This window comes from Manis javanica, chromosome 6 (assembly GCF_040802235.1).
Source record: "Manis javanica isolate MJ-LG chromosome 6, MJ_LKY, whole genome shotgun sequence".
NCBI classification, from domain to species: Eukaryota; Metazoa; Chordata; class Mammalia; order Pholidota; family Manidae; genus Manis; species Manis javanica.
In genome coordinates, this window is record NC_133161.1 from 97,312,442 (window position 1) to 97,333,577 (window position 21,136).

At 37.2% G+C, this 21,136-nt stretch overlaps 1 protein-coding gene across 25 annotated transcripts in view; it reads right to left on the minus strand.

Annotated features, from left to right (window-relative positions):
* The window catches only part of COA1 (cytochrome c oxidase assembly factor 1), a 116,161-nt gene that overhangs the window by 61,232 nt on the left and 33,793 nt on the right, over positions 1-21,136 (minus strand). For 8 of the 25 annotated variants that reach the window (XM_073239104.1, XM_073239095.1, XM_073239094.1 and 5 more), the window contains exon 2: positions 7,810-7,860. The exons of 16 other annotated variants lie outside the window; for them this stretch is intronic. The gene's annotated coding sequence lies outside the window, so the exon portion shown is untranslated. Of the gene's footprint in view, positions 1-5,518; positions 5,540-7,809; positions 7,861-21,136 lie in introns of those variants that run through there. One more of the 25 variants, XM_073239107.1, reaches the window with a different exon arrangement.

The window sequence follows — 21,136 nt, forward strand, 5'->3', positions numbered from 1 at the left end:
TTCAAGTTATACTTCAACAAAAAGCTCAAACCAAGACAAATACCAAGCATCTCCCAATAGGAAGAAAAGACTCAAGAAGGAGGGACATAATTTATTATTAAAGATCAGAGAAGAAATACAGTTGAGAAGAATAAAACAATATAAAAAATTAATTAAACCAAGAGATGGTTCTTTGAGAAAATAAACAAAATAGATTAAATCCCTAACCAAACTTACCAAGAAAAAAAAAGAATCTAAACACATAAACAGAATCAGAAATGAGAAAGGAAAAATCACTATAGACACCACTGAAAAACAAAGAATTATTAGAGAATACTATGAAAAATTATATGATAAATAGATAACCTAGAAGAAATGGACAACTTTCTAGAAAAATACAACCTTCCAGGACTGACAAAGGAAGAAACAGAAAATCTGAACAGACCAATTACCAGCAATGAAATTGAATCAGTAATCAAACCAACCCAAGAACAAAAACCCCAGATGGCTTCACTGCTGAATTTTATCAGACATTTAGAGAAGACCTAATACCCATCCTCCTTAATGTTTTCCAAAAATAGAAGAGGAGGGAATACTTCCAAACTCATTCTATGAAGCCAGCACCACTCTAATATCAAAACCAGGCAAAGACACTACAAAAAAAGAAACTACAGACCAGTATCCCTGGTGAATATAGACACAAAAATACTCAACAAAATATTAGCAAACTGAATTCAAAAATACATCAAGAGGATCATACATCATGATCAAGTGGGATTCATTCCAGGGATGCAAGGATGGTACAACATTCAAAAATCCATCAACATCATCCACTATATCAATAAAAAGATGGACAAAACCACATGATCATCTCCATAGATGCTGAAAAAGCATTTGACAAAATTCAACACCCATTCATGATAAAAACTCTCAACAAAATGGGTATAGAGGGCAAGTACCTCAACATAATAAAGGCCATATATAACAAAACCACAGCCAACATCATACTTAACAGTGAAAAGCTGAAAGTTTTTCACTTAAGATAGTGAACAAGACAAGGATGCCCACTCTCACCACTTTTACTCAACATAGTACTGGAGGTCCGAGCCACGGCAATCAGACATCACAGAGAAATAAAAGGCACCCAGACTGGTAATGAAGAAGTCAAACTTTCACTGTTTGCAGGTGACATGATATTGCACATAAAAAACCCTAAAGAATCCACTCCAAAACTACTAGAACGAATATCTGAAGTCAGCAAAGTTGCAGGATACAAAATTAATACACAGAAATCTGTTGCATTCCTATACACTAATAATTAAATGGCAGAAAGAGGAATCAGGAAAACAATTCCATTCACAATTGCATCAAAAAGAATAAAATACCTAGGAATAAACCTAACCAAGGAAGTGAAAGACTTATACCCTGAAAACTACAAGATACTCTTAAGAGAAAGTAGAGAGGACACTAATAATGTAAATTCATCCCATGCTCTTGGGTAGGAAGAATTAATAATGTCAAAATGGCTATCCTGCCTAAAGCGATCTGCAGATTCAATGCAATCCCTTATCAAAATACCAGCAGCATTCTTCAACAAACTGGAGCAAATAGTTCTAAAATTCATATGGAACCACAAAAGACCCCAAAAAGCCAAGCAATCCTGAGAAGGAAGAATAAAGCAGGGGGATTATGCTTCTCAACTTCAAGCTCTACTACAAAACCACAGTAATCAAGACAATTTGGTACTGGCACAAGAGCAAACCCATAGACCAGTGGAACAGAATAGAGTCCAGATATAAACCCAAGCATATATGGGCAATTAATATATGATAAAGGAGTCACGGATACACAATGGGGAAATGATAGTCTCTTCAACAGCTGGTGTTGGCAAAACCGGACAGCTACATGTAAGAGAATGAAACTGGATTACTATCTAACTCCACACACAAAAGTAAACCCAAAATGGATCAAAGACCTGAATGTAAGTCATGAAACCATAAAACTCTTAGAAGAAAACATAGGCAAACTCTCTTGAATATAAACATGAACAACTTCTTCATGAACGTATCTCCACAGGCAAGGGAAACAAAAGCAAAAATGAACAAGTGGGACTATATCAAGCTGAAAAGCTTCTGTACAGCAAAGGCCACCATCAGTAGAACAAAAAGGCATCCTACAGTATGGGAGAATATATTCATAAATGACATAACTAATAAGGGGTTGACATCCAAAATCTATGAAGAGCTCATGTGCCTCAACAAACAAAAAGCAAATATTTGATTAAAAAATGAGCAGAGGATCTGAACAGACACTTCTCCAAAGAGGAAATTCAGATGGCCAACAGGCACATGAAAAGGTGCTCCACATTCCTAATCATCAGAGAAACACAAATTAAAACCACAGTGAGATACCACTTCACACCAGTTAGGATGGCCAACATCAAACAACAACAAATGTTGGCAAGGATGTGGAGAAAGGAGAACCCTCCTACACTGCTGATGGGAATGTAAATTAGTTCCACCATTGTGGAAAGCAGTGTGGTGGTTCCTCAAAAAAAAAAAAAAATATATAGAAATACCATTTGATCCAGGAATTCCACTCCTAGGAATTTACCCTGAGAACGCAGGATCCCAGACTCAAAATTCATATGCACCCCTATGTTTATCGCAGCACTATTTACAATAGCCAAGAAATGGAAACAACCTAAATGTCCATCAGTAGATGAATGGATAAAGAAGATTTGGTACATATACACAATGGAATATTATTCAGCCATAAGAAGAAAACAAATCCTACCATTTGCAACAACATGGATGGAGCTAGAGGGTAGTATGCTCAGTGAATAAGCCAGGAAGAGAAAGACAAGTACCAAATGATTTTACTCATCTGTGGAGTATAAGAACAAAGAAAAAAACTGAAGGAACAAAACAGCAGCAAACTCACAGAGCCCAAGAATGGACTAACAGTTACCAAAGAGAAAGGGACTGGGGAGGGTAGGGGGGAAGGGAGGGATCAAGGAATTAAGGGGTATTATGGTTAGCACACATAATGTAAGGGGGGCACGGTGAAGGAAGTATAGCACAGAGAAGACAAGTAGTGACTCTACAGCATCTTCTACGCTGATGGACAGTGACTGTAACCGGGTATGTGGTGGGGACTTGATAATGGGGGGAATCATAACCCCAATGTTGCTCATGTGATTGATAATACCATAATATTAATAATATCATAATAAAAAAATTATTCATGAAGATTAAAAAAAAAGAAGAAAAGACTCATGAGTATGAATAGGCAACTCATAGAAATTCAAAGGGCCATATATACCAATAAGCTTTTAAAGACACCCCACCTCTCTCAAACTCCCAAACCCTTTCCCTACGCCCTCAGCAACACATAATCCCCAATTACTCAACCTTCCATCAGAACATTCCTGCTTGGGACACAACCCTGGCTGCATATACAATCACCTAGGAGTTAAAAAAAAAAAATTACCTAAGCCTGAGTTCCAGCCAGACTATCTGAGTCAGAATCTCTGGGGGCCGGGAACCAGGAAATGGTATGCTTACAAATCCTCCCAGGTGATTTTAATGTGCAGCCAGGGCTGAAAGCCATCACCAACTGAAACCTGGCAATCCCTACAGCCCTCTTCAGACATGGCTGTCTTCATTCTCACACTCCTTTTCCCATTAGGCCTGGAGATGGAGTAGGTGTTCTTATCTCTTATTGCCACTTCCAAACTACTGTTTTACCTGCTTCCCTAAATTCCAACTTTCAATCTCACATTATCAGACCCAACCATCCCTAATTCTCCTTGTTGCAGTCATTAACATGACACCCCCAACCTCATTCCCTAAAGGTTTCAGCTTGTGGCCATGATATTCTCTCCAACACTGTTCTCATCAAAATGAAGGATGATTTAATAAATCAAAAAAAAAAACACCTTGAGACAAATGAAAATGGAAAAACAACATACCAAAGCTTATAGGATGCAGCAAAACAGTTCTAAGAGGGAAATTCATTGTGATAAATACCTATATCAAGAAACAAAGAAAAACTGAAGCTGACATTCATACCAAAGACAAATGACACCTACAGTTAGTAGAAGGAAGAAAAGAACAAAGATCAGAGCAGAAATTAATGAAATAGGGACTAAAAAGACAATGAAAAAGATCAATGAAACTAAGAGCTGATTCTTTAAAAGATAAATGAAATCAACAAACCTTTAGCATAATTTACCAAGAAAAACAGAAGGCTCAAATAAAATCAAATGAAAAAGATGTTACAACTGATACCACAGAAATACATAGAACCATAAGAGACTATGATGCACAATTATATGCCAACAAATTGGGCAACCTAGGAAAATGGATTAATTCTTCGAAACAAAATTCATGATGATTTAAATAGCTGCGTAGATGATGCATGACATCCTCCTCTCCTTTTAGAATCTGGTTTTTCACTTGGCCACACCACACTCATTCCCACAGTCAGCCCCTAAATTTGTCATTACCAATAACTTGGCCAGCTCCACAAATCACAATTTCTAGCATCCTATTCTCCAGCCATCCCCTTTCTTTTCAACTCACCTCCTCAAATATCTTTACTCCAAATTTTTAAACCACAGCTTTACAATCCATTGATTCTACCACCTTTTCACTGTCCTTCACACAACTTGATGCCCACTGTCCATCATTATCCCCCGCTTTGAACACACCCTCAAAATATACTGCTTCCTCTTCCTATAGCATTATTCCTGTAGTATTATCAGGAAAACCTTAATCCTAGATGAATACTACTTTGTACATAAACTGCACGGTGAACTTGACTAGAGAAAAAAGAACCACATAGCTCTGCTGACTGACCTCACTACACACCTACAACCACTGACTCCAAATGGACCATGATGTGGCCTTGTAACTATAAACTATTTTTATAGTTTCTGGATGATTAGGTCATACCTTTTCCTCTCTTCCCACTTCTATCTATCCCCCACCCTGCAAACTCAGCAGAAGACCTTGCTTCCTAATTCACTGAGAAAATAAAATCAATCAGAATCTATCAGCTTACCTACATTTGTGCCAAAATACTCTTGCTTTCCCTTTCCAACTATGGATAACAGTCTGTGCTCCTACTAAAACCAAACCCTCCATCGGATGCTGAGCCCTGTCTCCTTTCATCTACTCAATCTCATTCCAGCAGTTCTCTCTTTTATAGATCTTTAATTCCCCCCATTTACTACATTATTCATGTCAGCATCAAAAACACTGCCATTGTCCTTATCTTTGAAAAACTCTTTAATCCCATATCTTTTTCCAGCAATGGTTGAGTTCTCTACCTACCCACCCCCCCAACCCTCTTCGGAGAGAAATCTTCAAAAGAAATGTCTGTTCTTGCTAACGCCAGATCCTGTCTCCCTATTCTCTTGAAGGCACACAAACCTACTAGCCTTTGTCTCTTCACTACTCTAGGAAACAGCTCCTGTGAAAGCCTTTAATGACCTCCATATTATTAAAAACAAAGGTCAAGTCTCAGCACTTACCTTACTGGACCTAGCAGACCATATTTGAGATCAACAACCATTCCTTCTTTGAAACAGTCTCTACAGAGTACTGTTTGCTCTTGGTTCTCCTCCTCCTTACTGAGTACTCCTCTTCAGTCTTTCTTATTATAAGCCTCATCCTCCCAAACTCAAAACATTTGATTGGCTCAAGGTTCTTCCTGAACTTCTTTTCTCTCTCTTCACTCAGGCCTTCATCTAGTTTCAATGCCTTTTAGCCAGTCTTCTATGCTGACACCCACACCTCTAGCTCAGACATCTTTGTATTCTAGACTCTTATCTACCTGCTGAATCAACACCTTAACCTGAGTGCTGAGGAGGCATCTAGAGCTTGCTTGTTCAAAATCAAACTCCTATTTTCTCTCTTCTCCAAACTGCTTCTTCCTTAGATCCCTTTCAATGAATGGTAACTCTAGTCTTCCAGTTTCCAGGCCAAAAACTCTGTACTTTTTCTCTCACATCCCACATTTAATAAATCAGCTATCTTGGTGACTTTACTTTCAAAAGATATCCAGACTGTGAACACTTCTCACCTTCATCTCCACCCCGGACTAAATCACCATCATCTCTTCCTTGGATTATAACAGCTTAAATATAACTAGTCTCCTTGCTTCCTCCTTTAGCCTCTTTTTACTTACAGTGAACTCTGACCAGAGTAATTAGAGTGGTCCTTTCAAAGCCTAAATAAAATCACATCACTGTGTTACCAATTGAAGGCATTGTTTCCCTAATTCTTGTCTTCTCAATGGAAAGAATTCAGTCGAGAGACCAGACAGTAAGAAAAATCAGCAAGGAATTTACTGGGTCAAAGCGAAAAGTACACTCTAAAGACAGGAAGCAGGGCTATCTGGAAACCAGAAGTAGCCCTCTGTTTGGGTTAAGGTGGCTTTTACTTTTCCTTAAGATGGCAGGAAGTCCTGCCCTGTGTCTTATGTCATCTGATTGACAGGTTTATTGATAGCTCTAGATAGCTCTAGATAGTTACATGATCTAGAGCTATCAACCTTATTCTCAGTGTGCAGGCACCTTAGCCATAAGTACCTAGTGAAGACCACCGGAGGGCCAAAATCACAATGCTAAGTAGATTGAGATGTTATTTTAATGACGTGGGGTTACTTTCGGACAAGGTTTTCAGACCTTGGACATGCCCTGCCATCAGGGAAGCCCCTGTGTTCCCAGGCCCCTTGACAATCTAGGTGTCCTTGACTATAAAACTGGGAACTCAAGAAGGCTTAGGGATTGGTTGGCCAGGGCTGACTCTTTCTTGGTGATTAGCTGGCCCTTTTCTCCTGTTTAAATCTAAGTAACTGCCTACTCTAAATGCCTCTTTTCGAACCCTCACATTTCAGATGGTAATCACCCTCAAAGAGAAAGACAGTCTTTATAAGGCACCTGATCAATTCTCTCATCTCATCTCCTACTCCCTTACAGACTCTATTCCAGCTGCCCTAGCTTCCTTGTAGTTCATGTCACGGGGAACATGTCTCACATGAGGGTCTTCTAATTTGTTATTCCCTCTGCCTGGAATGTTCATCCTCCAATTATCTACATGGTACTTGCTCTCTTCTCTCACTCTCCATGGCACTTATTACCATCTAAGATATCACGTACTTTTTTTGTCTACCCACTTTTCATCTCCCTTTACCAGAATGTGAGCACATGGGACTCTCTGCTTGACATCTAGCAGTATTTAATTCATACATTGAATGAATGGTGCTAAGCTCATTAATAATCAGGAAAATGAAAATCAGAGCAATATGAAAAGCCATTACATACCAATCATATGCCAAGAATGTAAGTCCTGATTAAAATAAGAGTGATCAGAATATGAAACAGAACTCTTATACATCACTGGCAGGAGTATAAATTAATGGAAATACTTTAGAGAATAATTTGACAATATTTAGTAAAGCTGAAATGCATATACGGTTCAATTCAGCAATTGCACTTCAGCATATACATCCTTTAGGGCCTAGAGCAACTTTCTCACAGGTACCCAAGGTGATCCCTCCAAGAGTACTCACTGCTGCATTGTTTGTAAAAGCCAAGCAACCAAAACCTAAATATCTACCAACAGGAAATACATGAATGACATAGATACATACAATGGAACATTATATAACAGCTAAAAATGAATGACCAAACTATAAATATCAACATGCCTGTACTTAAAAACCTAAATGCCAAGCTAATGAAAAACAAGTTGCAGAATGTTGTGTATTATGGTATAGTGCTGTCTAGGTTATTATTGAAAACATGGAAAACAAAGTTACCTTGTGTGTTGATATATTCATATGCAATATAGATCAAGACTGTAGTTACCTCTGAAGAGGAAGGGAAGAAGAGAAAAAAATTAATTTGGGGAGGATTATATAGGTACTTTAACTATATCCATTTTGATTTATTTCTTAAAAAAGAAAAGCACTGCAAGCATCGGAAACATCAGGATTTGATGGAAGGAGACGATAGGCACACATATTTGTTATGCTATTCTCTCAATTCTTCTATATGCTTAAAATATTCATAATTATAATCAAGCATATTAGATTCTAAGAAAACTTCTATGATTAAAATTGTACATTTTCCAAACCTCATAAATAACAATGGCCAGCTTCTGCTAACTGAAATGAATGGTAAGACTGTCTGGACTTCCTGGTTGACAGGCTGCCAACACATTCACTACTCCACCTTAGCTTTCTTCCCTTAAAAAGACCTTCATTCAAGTGGCACATTTCTCTTTAAATGTTAATCTTCTATAAATATTAACATATAAATATGCTGCTCTAGGTGAGGGCTATGAAATGAAAATGCAATTTGAAGCAGACAGAGCAATATGCACCAAGACTCATGTGAGCTTCTAAAATCACCAACCCATAGAGACTAGGAATGTTAAAATAAATACATGCTCTTTTGTTTAGCGCTTTGGGTTTTTGAATTACAGTAGGACCAGTGATATCTCTTGTTTTCTTAGACATGCTACCAAAACAGCAAATGCCTGTGTAACTTGAACTCAGCAGAAAAATCCTCAAGATCACTTATTAATTAGATTAATAAAAGAGGAAAAATCCAGGAACATTTGAGAATAATCTTTAGGAAAACTGACTTTTACAGGGTCAAAACAATAGTTATGGACATACAATGTGAAAAACAAATGTTTAGCCCATAGACCAATCAGACAGGTTAGATTAATATCAGTGACAGCAAAACAACTAACTTGCTCTTATACAAAATATTGTTTTCAAATATCTCAAACATGAAAACCGACAATTCACAGACACAGAGGCATAGACTCAGCTGACTGGAATACATGACAAATCTCTCCATGCTGTGGTTTCCTTGCTGAAATACACTGTAAAGATAGTGAATACTTCCACTGACTAATATTTACACAGAACCGTTGAAAATCACAGATAAAAGGCAATGTAAAATCTGCTTTATAATCATGATGAAGGCTTAAAGAGTTGATGCAATAAGCAGCCATGAGCCAAAAATGATGACAACTGGAGCAGAACAACTCTATTATGCTAATTATTTGTATAAACTCTATCAGTGACTGTAAGGTGTGAATCAATAGCTTGCCATACTTGCTCATGATCTTGGGTATTTATTTCCAAGGACACTAATGAAGCTACAATGTGCTTTAAAAGCCCATTATCGGTTGTTACTGATTAAATAACTAATCTTCACAATTAGATATTGCTTGGAGGGCACACCAAGCACACACTTCTACCACATACACAATCCCTCTACATGAGGGGCTGATATATCCATATCCATTCTGAAAAGCCTCTGCACATTTGAAATTGACAAGCCCTAAGTACCACCACCTTATATCAGTGATGCCGGGGTTCTTGTTTGCGGAGTCGAAGAATTAACGTAGCAAACAGTCAAGGTAAGAGAGCCAGGGAGACTTTTATTGAGAGATACAGTGAGAGGACAGACAGACCTCCTGGCTCATGCCAGGAGAGGACAAGAGAGCCAGTAGTGGTGCGCTGTCTAGGGGTTTTATAGGCAGTTGAGGATATTTGGGAACATGAAAAAAAGCTTAGGGGTGTGGACTTGTTAAGTGGTCCCTAAATATTAAAAATTAACTTAAGGAATTTCCTGCCTTAATTTCTCTTTGGGATACAGGTGTCTTGGTCTGGGAGCACATCAAAAGGCCGTTTGCCCAACTCCCAAGGTGGGCTGAGGTACTGTTTGTTTGCTAAAGAGTAAGTTAAGAATCTTACTTGTTAAACTTCCTGGGTGTTAAAATGTACTCTTATCTTTAAGGTGGAATCCTTCCTGCCTTTTACTATGTTGTTTACAGCTGGATCTGCACGCTAAATTAGTTGCCCAGTTTGCCAAATCACCTCCTCAGATCTGAAGGAGGAAAGACAGCACATAGGCCTGGGCCTTCTAGCATGCTAAAGTGAATCTTACACATGATTACAAATAATTAGCATAATAAAAACATGTGCTACTCTTCTTTATCTGGGGAATATTAACTGATCTCACTGAAGAATGACTGTAGAGCTTAATGTTTAACAGAATTTTGGTAGGGTTTCCTTGCATATAGTTACATTGCTCTGCCTATAAATATCCTGCCTTGCTTTTTTCAGAGGCCCTCACCCTATTCTGTCTAAGCCCATGGTCCCTGTCTCATCAGCATTAACATTTTTACAATTGTCAACCAGAAAGTTTCAAATTCCCCAAAGCTTTATTTTAGCACTGAAGAGAGACATCTAAGGCTGGGGAAAACACAGAATAGGGTAGGTTAAGAAAGCTGTAATTATATCTTGACTGCCTTCATCAAATTGTAGGAGTGGGAAGTAAAGACATTTATTGAGACACTCATAAAAGAATACACCCTTAAAGGTCAGTCCTGCACTCTGATATGTTAGGATCAACTGCAGAAAAAATATGTATGCAACCCTCATGTGGTGAATTTACAGAAAGCACAATAACAAGGAGTGCTAATACCTATGTCCCTGAGAAGAGAAAATCTTACATTTTTCCAGGATAACAAGGTAGTTATGATTTAATTAAAAGTTCTTATTCACTTTATTAATTACAGAGTTAATTATATCTTTTAAAAGGGAACTGTGGGATTTGCAGAGCCAACTTATTATTTGTTAAAAAAAAAATGAAGACTTTTTGTCTAAGTACTAATTAGCATCAGTGTGCTTTATATTTGCTCCTAATATTGATGCGAGGGTTCTTGTTAGTGGAGTCAAAGAATGAACTTAGCAAACACCCAAGGTAGGAGAGCCACGGAGACTTACTGAGAGATACAGTGAGAGGACAGATAGAGCTCCTGGCTCATGCCAGGAGGGGACAAGAGAGCCTGTAGTGGTGCGTTGTCTAGGGGGTTTTATAGGCAGTTGAGGATATCTGGGAATGTGAAAAAAAACTGAGGGGTGTGGACTTGTTAAGTGGTCCCTGAATATTTAGAATTAATTTAAATTAGGAATTTACTGCTCTGATTTCTCCTTGGGATACTGGAGTCTTGGTCTGGGAGCACTCTCAAGACTGCCTTCTTTGCTCCCAAGGTAGGCTGAGTTATAGTGCAAGAAACTTTAACTAACTGGGTTTTAAGATGGAATCCTTCCTGTTTTTACTATGTTGTTTTGGGCTTCCTTGTTACATTGCCTAAGTTGCAACAAATCATTTGTTTAGGGCTGGAAGAAGAAAAGCAGCACTTGGGTCAATTTAGAAAAATAAGCTGGGCCCCCCTCAGTAGGCCAAAGCAAATGTGACAATGGATTATCTTGCTTTTCGTTTTTTCCAGAGGCCCTCACCCTACTCTGTCTAAGCCCATGGTCCTTGTCTCAATACAATTTACAGTAGACTTCGAACTCTCAAAACTCTTTACCACAGATAGCACTGCTTATCACACAGCCACAAAAAAGAAATGTGAAACAATCATTAGAAAATGTGTTAATTGATTCCATTATGTCCTAAGTTTTTCTGATGTCTTACAAGTAATACCACACACATTTAGAATGCTATTAACATCCCAATACCTAATTTGCATATCAGAAACACTATCATTGCACAATGAGAGCTATCTTAGAAGTTAAGGCTAGAAGCATTTGGGAAATGTTTCCAAAAGAGAAAGAAAAAACAGGTAGGAGACAGGAATTCTTGGGGCATGATTCAACTCAACCAAACTTTCCAAACATACAAGTGCAAGGGCTTGGGACTCTTTTAAGTACATTTTCGGTCTCTCCTTTTGATTCTTCATCTGATAGGTCTATGTTAAGTAAAGAAGTACACTTTAAAATTTTTATATTTAATATCACTTTGTAAGTACTTTAAGGGCAGGGTGACTTAACTTTTAAACAAAATCAAGACTGCCAGGAGGCCCAGGATGCTTTATGATTTCGATGGATCTTGTACAAATTAGGCTCTAAATTTTTCTGTAAACTGGAGAAAAAAGTATGGATCACAATAATGACCATAAAACCTCAAATCAGTAATAATATTCCAATATCAGTGCAAATTAAAGTTCTTGGTAATTCCTAAATTTGGGTCATAAATACAGATGCCTGTTCTATGTAACTTTATGTATGAATGAAATTTTCCATAATAAAAAACCAACAAAAGCAAGTCTCTGAAAGTAGCCTGATTTATCTTATGGAAAAATTATTTAGATCCACATCCAAATTCAGGTCTGATTTTCAAATATAATTCTGGTAACATCACAAAATATTGGCAGAGAAGTCTTGATGAGCTTTCTGCCTGGACTCTCTAGTCTGTTCCATTGGTCTGTACTTCTGCCAGTTCAAAATTGTGTTGATTATTGTAGCTTTGTAGTAGAGCTTGAAGTTGGGGAACACATACCCCCAGCTTTATTCTTCCTTTTCAGGATTGCTTTGGCTATTCAGGGTCTTTTGTGGTTCTATATGAATTTTAGAACTATTTGCTATACTTCGTTGAAGAATGCTGTCAGTATTTTGATAGGGATTGCATTGAATCTGTAGGTTGCTTTAGGCAGGATGGCCATTTTGACAATATTAGTTCTTCCTATCCATGAGCACAGGATGTATTTCCATTTATTGGTATCTTCTTTAATTTCTCTCATGAGTGTCTTGTAGTTTTCAGAGTATATGTCGTTCACTTCCTTGGTTAGATTTATTCCTAAGAATTTTATTCTTATTGATGCAGTTGTGAATGGAATTGTTTTCCGGATTCCTTTTTCTACTAGGTCATCGTTAGTGTATAGGAATGCAACAGAGTTCTGTATATTAATTTTGTATCCTGCAACTTTGCTGAATTCAGATATTAGATCTAGAAGTTTGGGAGTGGATTCTTTAGAGTTTTTTATACAATATCATGTCATCTGCAAATAGTGATAATTTAACTACTTATTTACCAATTTGTATTGTCTGATTGTTGTGGCTAGGACTTCCAGAACTATGTTGAATAAAAGTTGGGAGAGTGGGCATCCTTGTTTTGTTCCTGATCTTAAAGGAAAAGCTTTCAGCTTCTCATTGTTAAGTATGATGTTGGCTGTGGGTTTATCATATATGGCCTTTATTATGTTGAGGTACTTGCCCTCTATATCCATTTTGTTGAGAGTTTTTATCATGAATGGATGTTGAATTTTGTTGAATGCTTTTTCAGCATCTGTGGAGATGATCAAGTGGTTTTTGTCCATCTTTTTATTGATACAGTGGATGATGTTGATGGATTTTCTAATATTGTACCATCCTTACATCCCTGGAATAAATCCTACTTGATCATGATGGATTATCTTTTTGGTGTATTTTTGAATTCAGTTTGCTAATATTTTGTTGAGTATTTTTGCATCTATGTTCATCAGGGATATTGATCTGTAATTTTCTTTTTTTGTGGTATCTTCGCATGGTTTGGAAGTATTTCCTCCTCTTCTATTTTTTGGAAAACTTTAAGGAGGATGCATATTAAATCTTCACTAAATGTTTGATAAAATTCAGCGGTGAAGCCAGCTGGTCCAGGAGTTTCGTTATTAGGTAGTTTTTTGATTACCAATTCAATTTCATTGCTACTGATAATTGGTCTGTTCAGATTTTTTGTTTCTTCCTGGCTCAGCCTTGAAAGGTTGTAATTTTCTAAAAAGTCCATTTCTCCCAGGTAATCCACTTTGTTAGCATATAATTTTTCATAGCACTCTATCATAATTCTTTATATTTGTGTGGTGTTCATAGTGATTTTTCCTTTCTCATTTCTGATTGTTCATGTGTGTAGACTATTTTTTTTTAAAAGTCTGCTGAGGGGTTTATCTATTTTGTTTATTTTCTCGAAGAACCAGCTCCTGCTTTCATTGATTCTTTCTATTGTTTTACTCTTCTCGATTTTATTTATTTCTACTCTAATCTTTATTATGTCCCTCCTTCTACTGACTTTGGGCCTCATTTGTTCTCTTTTTCTAGTTTCATTAATTGTAAGTTTAGACTGTTCATATGGGATTATTCTTTCCTGAGTTGGGCCTGTATTGCAATACACTTCGCTCTTAGCACAGCCTTCACTGTGTCCCACAGATTTTGCAGTGTTGAATTATTGTTGGCATTTGTCTCCATATATTGCTTGATCTGTTTTTATTTGGTCATTGATCCACTGATTATTTAGGAGTATGTTTTGAAGCCTCCATGTGTTTATGGGATTTTTTGTTGTCTTTGCATAATTTATTTCTAGTTTCATACCTTTGTGGTCTGAGAAGCTGGTTGGTACAATTTCAGTCTTTTTGAATTTACTGGGGCTTTTTATGTGGCCTAGTATATGATCTATTCTTGAAAATGTTCCATGTGCACTTGAGAAGAATGTGGTATCCTGCTGCTTTTGAGTGGAGTGTTCTGTAGATGTCCATTAGGTCCATCTGTTCTAATGTGTTGTTCAGTGCCTCTGTCTCCTTACTTATGTTCTGTGGCTGATCTGTCGTTTGGGGTGAGTGGTGTGTTGAAGTCTCCTAAAATAAATGCACTGCATTCTGTTCCCCCTTTCAATTCCGTTAGTATTTGTTTCACGTATGTTCGTGCTCCTGTGTTAGGTGCATAGATATTTATAATAGTTATATCCTCTTCTTGGACTGATGCTTTTATCATTATGTAATGTCCTTCTTTGTCACTTGTTACTTTCTTTGTTTTGAAGTCTATTTTGGCTGATACAAGTACTGTAACTCCTGCTTTTTTCTCCCTATTAGTTGCATGAAATATCTTTTTTCATCACTTCACTTTTAGTCTGTATATGTCTTTGGGTTTGAAGTGAGTCTCTTGTATGCAGCATATAGATGGGTCTTGTTTTTTTATCCGTTCAGTGAGTCTATGTCTTTTGATCGGTGCATTCAGACCATTTACATTTAGGGTGATTATCGGTAGATATGTGCTTATTGCCATTGCAGACTTTAGATTCGTAGTTACCAAAGGTCCAAGGGTAACTTCCTTACTGTCTAAGAGTCTAACTTAATTCACTTTGTAGGCTATTACAAACACAATCTAAAATTCCTTTTTCATTTTCCTCCTCCTTTTTCTTCCTCCTACATTCTTTATATATTAGTTATCATATTCTGTACTCTTTTTCTTTCCCTTGACTGACTTTGGGGGTAGTTGATTTGATTTTGCATATGCTCAGTAATTAATTGTTCTACTTTCTTTACTGTGGTTTTATTTCCTCTGGTGATAGCTATTTAACCTTAGGAACACTTCCATCTATAGCAGTCTCTCCAAAATACACTGTAGAGGTGGTTTGTGGAAGGTAAATTTTCTCAGCTTTTGCTTATCTTGAAATTGTTTAATCCCTCCTTCAAACTGAAATGATAATCTTGACATATAATGTATTCATGGTCAAGGCCCTTCTGTTTCATTGCATTAAATATATCATGCCACTCCCTTCTGGCCTGTAACGTTTCTGTTGAGAAGTCTGATGATAGCCTGATGTATTTTCCTTTGTATGTGATCTTTTTTCTCTCTCTGGCTGCTTTTAGTAGTCTGTTCTTATTTTGTAATTTTAATTATTATATGTCTTGGTGTTGTCTTCCTTGGGTCCCTTGTGTTGGGAGATCTGTGCACCTCTATGGCCTGAGAGACTATCTCCTTCTCCAGATTAAGGAAGTTTCCAGCAATTACCTCCTCAAAGACACTTTCTATCCCTTTTTCTCTCTGTCTTCTGGTACCCCTATAATGCAAATATTGTTCTGTTTGGATTGGTCACAAACTTCTCTCAATATTCTTTCATTCTTAGAGATCCTTTTTTTCTCTCTGTGCCTCAGCTTCTTTTTATTCCTCTTCTCTAATTTCTATTCCATCTACTATCTCCCACCACAGTATCTAATCTGCTTTTAAATTCCTCCATTGTAAGTTTTATTTCTGATACTCTATCCTATAATGTTTGAATCTCCATCTGGAATTCTTTCCTCCGTTCTTGGATATTTCTCTGTACCTCCATGACCATGTTTGATTTTTATTTTTAAATCTCTTTCAGGAAGATTGATGAGTTCAGTTTCATTTGGCCCTTTTTATGGTGTTGTGGAATTTTGGGTTGAACCAGGTTCCTTTTACGTTTCCTATTTGTATGTGGTGCCCTCTAGTGCCCAAAAGCTCTACTCTCTGGAGCTGCTCAACCCCTGAAGTCATGTCGGGGGTCACAAGGGAGCAGGGCTGTTGCCTCAGGGGAGGAAAGAACTGTTTTCTACTCCCAGGTGCTATGCCTGTCTCCTCTGCCAGAACCAGTGGGCCAAGCACACAGGTGTAAGCCTCTATGCTTTGTGTTTGTAGCTGCTGTAGGTGGGGCTTCCTTCTAGCTGGCCTGATGCCAGGGGGGGGCTTGCTGGTTTGTGAGCCAGCTGTGGGCTGGCCAGGAGGAAGGCACAGCAGGCTGCGTATTACGGAAGGGGTCCTTGGAGCTGTGTAGCCAGCCAGGGGGCTGGAGCACCTGAAGATCGTGGAAGTTCCCAACCGGCTGGGCAGAGTGCACCCGGACAATTTTGTCTACCTGTCCTTTCTCCTGAGCAGGAAGCTCTGTGAAATCCTTGCCCCTATAGCAGCCCTCTCGCTGTTAGGAAGTCTCTCAGACTGCCCACCTTTCTTTTGTCTCAGAGAAGCCACATGTGAATCCATTTTCCACAAGTGGCTGGAATCTCCATCTCTCCAGGTATTCCGCCTGTCTTAGCTTTGCAACCCCACTAATCTCCAGAGCACCATGTAATGTAGGTTCATGCTTCTAGAGTAGATCTCCAGGGCTGGGTGTTCAGCAGTCCTAGGCCTCCCCTCCCTCCCTGCTCCACTTCTCTTCCTCCCGTCAGTGAGCTGGGGTGGGGGAAGCCTTGGGTCCTGCCAGATCACAGTTTTGGTATGTCACCCTGTTCTGTGAGGTCTGTTCTTTTCTCCAGGTGTATGTAGTCTGACATAGTCTTCTTTCCTGTTGCTCTTTCAGGATTAGTTGTATTAATTACATTTCTGTATTATATGTGGTTTTAGAAGGAGGCCTCTGTCTCACCTCTGATGCAGCCACCTTTCTCTCCCTTGATGAGCTTTCTAAATATGTGGGAAGACCCCACACATGAGGGAAAAAAATTTAAATTTATAGTTAAATACTCAAGATCACACTGACTTTGCTGCATTTTATCACAATAGTTCCATTAAGAAAAAAATTGAATAGCAAATGTTCTTTTACAGTTTACAAATGTACTGAGTTATGAAAATGAAGCCATAGCAACGCTAGTCTCTGCACCCAGCACACACTTCTGTGCTAGGTGTTCAGTAAAGAAGTAAATACTCTCAAGCCATTCAAGGCTCAAAAAGGTCCCTTGCCTCACAGAAATGATAATATGCAGTAACACACCATTTTGTCAACAGCAATAATGATTTTATGCCAATATAGCCTATCTTAACTACTTTTTTGAAACAAAAAAGTTTACCTAGACTTAGAGGAACACATTACTTTGAAGAATCCTGTTCATAAAATATTAAAACACTTCTTTACCACTATTTTTAAAGAATGAAGTATGAAAGCTCTTTTATTAAGAAATACAAGTAGGGAAAAAAATTTCATCTTTTATATATATTACATATTTTGAATTATATAAACTTCATCTATTTATATTAAAATCTCATAAATGCTTATTAGCACTTTGATTCAAAAGCTGAAAAGATTAGGTTATGTACTAATACTAGAATGTTCAATGATCCTTTCTTGTTTATGCCTTGAACCTGTTTGAAACTTGGTTTGAGCCCCTTATTTTTTCCTCCTTTCTTTTTTTTTTATTAATGTATGATTGATATACACTTTTATGAAGGTTTCACAAGAAAAACAATGTGGTTATTACATTCACCCTTATTATCAAGTCCCTGCCCCCCATACCCCATTGCAGTCACTGTCCATAAGTGTAGTAAGGTGCCATAGAGTCCCTATTTGTCTTCTCTTAGTTATACAGTCATGGGGGAGTCCCCTAGTTTTTCTATGAAGGCTTCCAAGGTATTTGGGGGTTAATGCATAATATAGAAAAGAATGTCACTAAATAAGGATTACTTATTTATGAATGTCACTAAATGAGGGTGAATGGACTAAATAAGGATGACTTTAATCACCATTAAAGTGTACTAAGAATAGTGGTGTGCAATATGTTTTAGAAAGAGGGGATGACTTTTTAAAAACCGCCATGATTAATGCCATTTGATATAAATGATGACTGTATCAGAAGACTAATAGAGAAATTACTGAAAATTATTATCATAGAATCAATGAATTTAATCAAGTGTGATGGAAGCGGTAATCATAAAAATCAGAGTTCTTGTAAGTATTCAACAATTAGATAGAAAATATAAAGTTCAAAATATCTCACTTGCAATTAGAAAATCTATTTAAAAATTTTTTATTTAACAAGAGATATATCTAACTTGTATAAAACCATAAACTTCTTGGGTTAAAAATAAAGTTTGAATCAACAGAAGAAAATACCCAAAAAAGTAATACCTTCAACTATTGACAACTGAGACTTTTCTTCAATGAAAAATTTTGAGAAACAACAAATGTGTCATGTGAGTGTCATTACAGTTCTGTCATATTAAAAAGTACATATACTGTTTGTGGGCCACACAAAACGTTGGAGTATCTGAATTTTCAAAAGCAAAGTTATTTTTTGTATGTGTACTGGCTAAAATTGTCCCTACCTAATCTTTAAAGAGTTTACATCTATAATATCAAACCCAGAATTATATTAATCAAAGAACATACACAAAATGCTCACAAATTGGATGGAGAGGTAAGAAGGAAAACCTCATACTATTTATTGAGTATTAGAAAGTTGGGTCATTCTTATTTTTCTCCTGAAGTTTAACACAAAGAAAAGCACACAAAGCACAAATGTTCAGTTCAATAAACTAGGCTGAAGCAGGCATCCAGGTAACCGCCATGGAGAGCTAGAAATAGTGCACTGGCAGTAACCCAGTGGTCCCTGCCAGCACCCCCCAATCACTAACACCTTCTCCAAGAATAGCCAGCATGACTTCTAAACACTGGGATCGATCATATAGTATATATTCTTTGATGCGTGGGTTTTTGCTCAACATAATGTTTGTCCAGTACATCCATTTTGTTGTATGAGCTTTGTTTTCATTAGGGTGCAGCATTCCAAAGTAGGAAAACATGGTAATTTATTTACCTTTAATAATGTTGATGCACATTCTGCCCCCAAATGGAGCTAGACCATATATTGCTAGTACAAACTGGCATATACATACCACTTGGTGGTATACACACATACTATTTCTGTGGGGAGTGTAATTGCAGGCATAGATTATGCATATATTCCACTTCTACACTGTCAACCAGTTAACCAAAGTGATAGTGCCAATATATATTCCACAATATATGAGAATTTCTTTTCTTCATATTCCCACAAACTCTATTATTAGTCCCTTCTAGTGTACTGGCAGGTTTGTAGGTAGCTGTATATTGCTGTGGTTTTAATTTGCATTCCTCTAATGACCTATGGTCTTGAGCATTTTTTTATTTTTACTGCACATTGCATAGCCATTTGGTGAAGTGCCTGTTCAAGTCTCTCACTAATTTTTCAATTGGGCTGTCTTTTCCTCACTGATCTGTAGTTCTACCTATATCCCATCTGTGAGTTCTTTGTCAGAGTGCTGTAAATATCTTCTACCACTCTATGATTTGCCTTTTACTCTCTTAAAGGTGACTTCTGATGAAGAGTTTTGTATCCTATTTAAGAAAACTTTTCATACTGTAAGGTCACATAGATATTTTCCTAATTGTCATGTAAATATTTATCATTCTGCCTTTCACAGGCAGATTCATAATCCACTGGGACTTTATTCTGAGGGTGGTGTGAGAGAGGGGTCTTGATTCATGTCGCTCCATATGAACATGCACACTGCTCTAGCACCATGTAGTGAAATATCACATTCTACTCTTCAGCATGCCATTTTCCCCATAAATCAAGTATCTACTATACATGCAATGTACTTGTTTTTGTATTCCTTTTTCTGTTCCATTGATCTATTGAACAGAGAAAATTGTGTATCCTTGCACTAATACAACATTGTCTTTATCTAGTTTCACTAAAAATCTTGACATTGGATCAAACAAGTACCACTTTATTATTACAGATTGTCTTGGCTGTTCTTAGCCTTTTGCATTTTCATATAAATTTATCTCCTTTAATAACTGTAACAACACTGTATGTAACTAAATCTTATTAATTCACTTTCAAAATGTGGTAAAGCAATCCTAGAAAAATTATGTACTTGCTTGAGGTTGTGAAACTGCAGAGCCTATATTTGAACCCATGAGTGTGCTGTGCCAAGTGCACACTTAGCACTACAATATCCTGCATATATATAAAACTCACACATGTGAAAATATTAAGTCTAAAATTAAAATATACACGAGTAAAAATAACAATAAAGTTATTTTAATACTGTCAACTTATTTGATTAATGTTAAGACAACTAATTCTGCTGAAACCAGAAGTGAAAATTACTACAATCCTTTCAGAGTTCTAGAAAATTAATGGTGATTACTACTAAAGAAAGTAGAAGAGAAGTTAGTATCCTGAAGGATTGATTTAGCAACTGTCTACTAAAAGCCAAATTGTTATGAAATGTGGGTCATGTCTCACTCCCATTCTAGGCCTGAGGAGATGAAATGGATAGCTCTTTGGTAGGAAAGGAGTAAAAAGATTTACAGATGATTCCCAGATATCTGGCTAGAGTAAAGGATGTGCATAGAATAGTCTGAGTGTTTCTTTAGCAACCAGGCATTGTGCTAAGTCCTTAATATAAATCATCTTATTTAATTCTTCCAAATCTAGCGATTATTGCTGCTTCAAATTACAAAGTTAAAAAAAATAGGAACAAGAAAGAAAATACTGGATATCAGATCTAAAGTAAAACCTTCAGTTGCTAAGCTAAGCTATTTGCACCATTGCAAACTGCTAATATCCATGCACTGTTTCACAACTGGGCTGAAAGACTAGATTTTCCACTGGGGAATATTCAAGTAACACTAAAACAACAGCCAGATGGCTGTCAGGGTTTCATTTCACTGTGGTTAACATACTAAGTCACATGGGAGCCCTCTGACATTACTGCCCCCAGCAAAGTCACCTTTGAAAACAATACT